Source organism: Amia ocellicauda, chromosome 5, assembly GCF_036373705.1.
Source record: "Amia ocellicauda isolate fAmiCal2 chromosome 5, fAmiCal2.hap1, whole genome shotgun sequence".
NCBI lineage: Eukaryota > Metazoa > Chordata > Actinopteri > Amiiformes > Amiidae > Amia > Amia ocellicauda.
This window is the reverse complement of record NC_089854.1, coordinates 29,804,719-29,809,732: the sequence shown is the minus strand read 5'-3', so window position 1 is coordinate 29,809,732 and position 5,014 is coordinate 29,804,719.

Sequence of the window (5,014 nt, the reverse complement as noted above, 5' to 3'; positions counted from 1 at the left end):
TTTTGTTGGCTTTGTGTAGTTACTTTTAAGGCTGATGCCATCCTATGACCGGAGAGATTACATTTATATTCATCACTGAATGTTTCTATATAATCTCAAACTGGGTAAAAGGAAGTGATAAAAGTAGCAAGTGTACAATCTGTACAACAGTCACAAATATTAATATTTAAATTGCCTGTTTAAATGCCATCACAAAAAGGACTTGTATATGTTATTTTGTTTTTGGGTGGTGGGGCGGTGTCCTATTTTGACAGTTTCTTTGTGTTGGCAGTGAATATTTGCACTCCTGGCATGGAGAGCATACTTCAAAGGAATTGTGTTATAATTGGTTTAATTAAACCTATTTGAAGAGCATGGAACAGTGGTGGAGACTGGAAGAAGGAAAGCGATTTATCCACCCTAGTCTTAAACCAATATTTCCAGCCTCTTTTTTTCTTTCTACCAGCCTGAGTAAACTGTTAAATGGACCAGCGCCCAGCTTTCTGTTTCACTGTCTTGGCCGATGGCTTCTTGCTTTTAATCTGCAGTTACAGTAGAGTGGAATTCACTGAAGCCCATCATCATAGCCCTGAAAATGTGCTGAATGCGACACACGCTGTGCATACAAATTGGTTTGCAGCCATCCACACCTCGGCCGCTCCTCGAGGTCATATTTACATTTCACAGCTGTCACCATTAAGAGGAATTGGAGATGTATATGTAATGCCTTCCTATTACATATTTTCCTGCTCATTAAGCTATGATTATCCTGTTCACATCGACTTCTGCTGTGAGGAGACAACAAAGGTTGCTATGGTAATGGCACAAACGCATGGACAACAGGTTCAGCTGTACCGAACGGGAATAAATGCAGTGCACATTCATGAAGCATTAGCTTGTTAATAAGTGTTGTAAGACTCCGACTCTGAGCGCGCTCCAAATGTTAAATCGGTTTAATTGGCTTGTTTGGCCTGGAGATGTGATGGAGGCAGTGTGATGTTTGAAGCCATGGGTGGAACAAAGGTTTGCGCTGATGAGACGTCCATTATAGTGCATTCCACTGGTGCCAGCTATTATTTATGTTAGTAATTACATATTTGGAGAGTCCATTTTTTAACAAGGAGATTATTTGGGCACAATAAACACTTATTAGAGTGGTGGGGTAGGAGGTGTGGGGTGGAATATATCTTCATAATAGAAACACCTCCCTCCTAAAGAGCCAGTGTCACTGTGCTTCAGTTGTCTGCAGAGAAATCTTATTGTCTGTAATGATAGTGATACATTAACAAAGAGGCATCCTAATGAGAGAGAATGCAGAAAAGTGTCTAATTGTTATGTGAATCTATTGATAGCCTTGCATTATAATGGGGAGAACAATGCACAGTACCATATCTTTCAATGTAATTATTTTGTAATGCAAATTACTTGTTTGTAACCAAAGTCAATTTATTATTATCATTATTATTTGTATGTGGATATGGATTATTTTTAACAGGAAATCCACTTTGTAGGAAATGTGCCATCATAACAGTCCATTAATGGGAATCATTTAAGTGCTGCTTAGTCTGGAAAATGCTCCAGCAGTGGTCTCTCTTGCTTGTGTCCCACAACCCCCTCCGCCAGGCAGGAAAAAGAGAATTAATAATTAAGGGAATGTAAAGGCAATTCTTAGTTCCTGAAATAATTATCCCAATATTATGGTCATGGTACAAAACAATTGGATACTCTCCTCATGCATGGCTGGGCCTCCTCAGTGCCCCCAAACACATTCACACAAACTTCTACTTTACATGAACGTTTATTTCCAATTAATTATGTGTAATACTGTCAAAGCTCTAGCAACTATGATTAAAATAGAAGTCCTATTAGCCAAGGGGATGAGGGGGTGAGTTTGTGTGCACGCATGCACATATGTATAAGTGTATGTGTATTTTCAAGTAGTGTTCTGTCCAAAACCGATTTCAATTCTGAGTTGTCAAATGACGTGAACCACTTTGCTGGGCAGCAGCACTAGTCGAGACAATTTATGAGCAGTCAAGCATGAAGAAGGAAGATTCTCATTCGCACCCATCTCTGCCCCTCATGGGAAAACAGAAATGTTTCAAAGACTGGGCGTACTGAACCAAAGAAAAATAAGTGCACAACTGGTCAAAGGCTCTCATCCATTTTGTACAGGCAGGAATCCTCTGTGAGGCTGTCAATTCTTCCATCTTCCAATTCTTCTTGACTTTGAAGGATTCTGGACTGCAGAACATGGATAGTGTTCCAGATCTCTGCCCAGAATTCTGATGTGTGGAATTCTCTGGTTCCACCTAAAACTGGATTCTTATACCCATTGTCTTCTGTACAACCTTAACTATGAATATACTCCATATATATGCATGTATATAATATTTCACTATATATATATACAATTTAATTATATTTGTATGTATTTTCATACATTTTTAATCTTGCTGCATTATCTATTTGCAGGTTATCAAATCCATGGTGGAAAATCTGCAAGTAAGCATGCAGCTAGAATCAGATTATGATCATACTGATACTGGTTGCCAGAATTTGATAGGCAAGATAACATTGTGCCAGAAAACATGCATGTATGCAGAAACCGTCTGATATGAGCCACAGGCATAAACAGGGAAATGAAATAATGAGACAACCGAGTACCAGGCCAGGAGAGAAGCGCTCCTCTCTCTCTACCCCCCCTCTCTCCTTTAATCTCATAGATAAACAAGAAAGATGAGTCACCTCACTATGCAAGCCAAGAACGAAAGCTCCAGCTTACGCATTCCCAAAACAGGTTTGATTTTAATCAAACCACACTTGATGGAGTGCAGCGCTCTCATTGGACTGCGCTCACCGTTAAATGTCTGTGACAGATTTGCTACTTAAGAGGAGATCTGGAATTACAAGCACTCAGCTTTTAGTTACACGTTTTCTTTCATTTTCCCTTTTTTAATAGTATTTTTTTCAGGATGGATTAATTTACCACAATATATAAATGGCAGAATTCTGGACAGAAATTGGTCCCTCAGTCCCTCCCCCACCACATATATCCTCCCTCCACTCAGGTAAGAATGACTGAACCGATCAGCATATAACACAATGCCACCATCCGAGTTGGAAACAACGCCATTTGTGTGGATTCATATGCACTGTATTTGTTTGTATTCAAATTGTCAGCCTGTTTCCATTTTGATGAACAAAATATATAACTATATGAATGTCTACAAACAAAAATTACATTATTTATGCTAATGCAGCACTGAATCAATTAACCGCAGTGGGATTTGTGTGAAAAACCCAGTATTGGTTAGGAGCAAAACACTTACTTTACTTCTGTGTATTATCTTAATATGTTCATACTATCAGATATTTTGCTCATTTTATAATAGTCATTAGCTTATAGGAACAGACATCAGCTTTACAAAAAGGGACATGTAGTCATTTTATATTTAAATCACATGACTCAGCTGCCATGACAAAGTGTATATTATATTTACATTTCGTGACCAAATACATTAAGAATACAATTCTGAGGAAAGTTGTTCACAGCGTATTAAATATGGTACTCCTGACCTTCATGACGTGTATAATAATATTTTGATAGATCTTGGAAGAGTACTGTGCCCTCCACACAGGTCCTAGTGCATCGAGAGAAACTGGTCTTTGTGATCTACTATTCCAATTTATCCCACAGATGCTCTATACTATAGGTCTCTGGTCAAACTTGACTGGGTCTTGAATGTGTTTGTTGTTATACCCCTTTAACCACTGAGTTACACTATGTATTGGTAGTCATGGTGCCATTCAAAAAAATCCAACCTCTGCTTACCATACGACCTCAATCCATTACTGGTAGTGAGGCCTGGACCATTACTTTTCATGATAGTTTATCTACATGTACATATATACAGTACTTTGCAAACATTTTATGCAGGTGTGGAAAAAATGCTGTGAAGTAAGAATGCTTTCAAAAATAGACATGTGAATAGATTATATTTATCAATTAACTACATGCAAAGTGAGTGAACAGAAGAAAAATCTTCATCAAATCCATATTTGGTGTGACCAACCTTTGCCTTCAAAACAGCATCAGTTCTTCTAGGTACACTTGCACACAGTTTTTGAAGGAACTCGGCAGGTAGGTTGGCCCAAACATCTTGGAGAACTAACCACAGTTCTTCTGTGGATTTAGGCAGCCTCAGTTGCTTCTCTCTCTTCATGTAATCCCAGACAGACTCGATGATGTTGAGATCAGGGCTCTGTGGGGGCCAAACCATCACTTCCAGGACTCCTTGTTCTTCTTTACGCTGAAGATAGTTCTTAATGACTGTTGCTGTATGTTTGGGGTTGTTGTCATGCTGCAGAATAAATTTGGGGGAAATCAGATGCCTCCCTGATGGTATTGCATGATAGATAAGTATCTGCCTGTACTTCTGAGCATTGAGGAGACCATTCATTCTGACCAAATCTCCAACTCCATTTGCAGAAATGCAGCCCCAAACGTGCAAGGAACCTCCACCATGCTTCTCTGTTGCCTGCAGACACTCGTTCGTGTACCGATCTCCAGCCCTTCAGCGAACAAACTGCCTTCTGCTACAGCCAAATATTTCACATTTTGACTCATCAGTCCAGAGCACCCGCTGCCATTTTTCTGCAGCCCAGTTCGTGTGTTTTCATGCATAGTTGAGTCACTTGGCCTTGTTGCCTCGTCAGAGGTATGGCTTTTTGGCCGCAAGTCTTCCATGAAGGCCACTTCTGACCAGACTTCTCCGGACAGTAGATGGGTGTACCAGGGTCCCACTGTTTTCTGCCAATTCTGAGCTGATGGCACTGCTGGACATCTTCCGATTACGAAGGGAAGTAAGCATGATGTGTCTTTCATCTGCTGCAGTAAGTTTCCTTGGCCGACCACTGCGTCTACGGTCCTCAACGTTGCCCGTTTCTTTGTGCTTCTTCAACACAGCTTAGACAGCACATCTGGAAACCCCTGTCTGCCTTGAAATGTCTGCCTGGGAGAGACCTTGCTGAT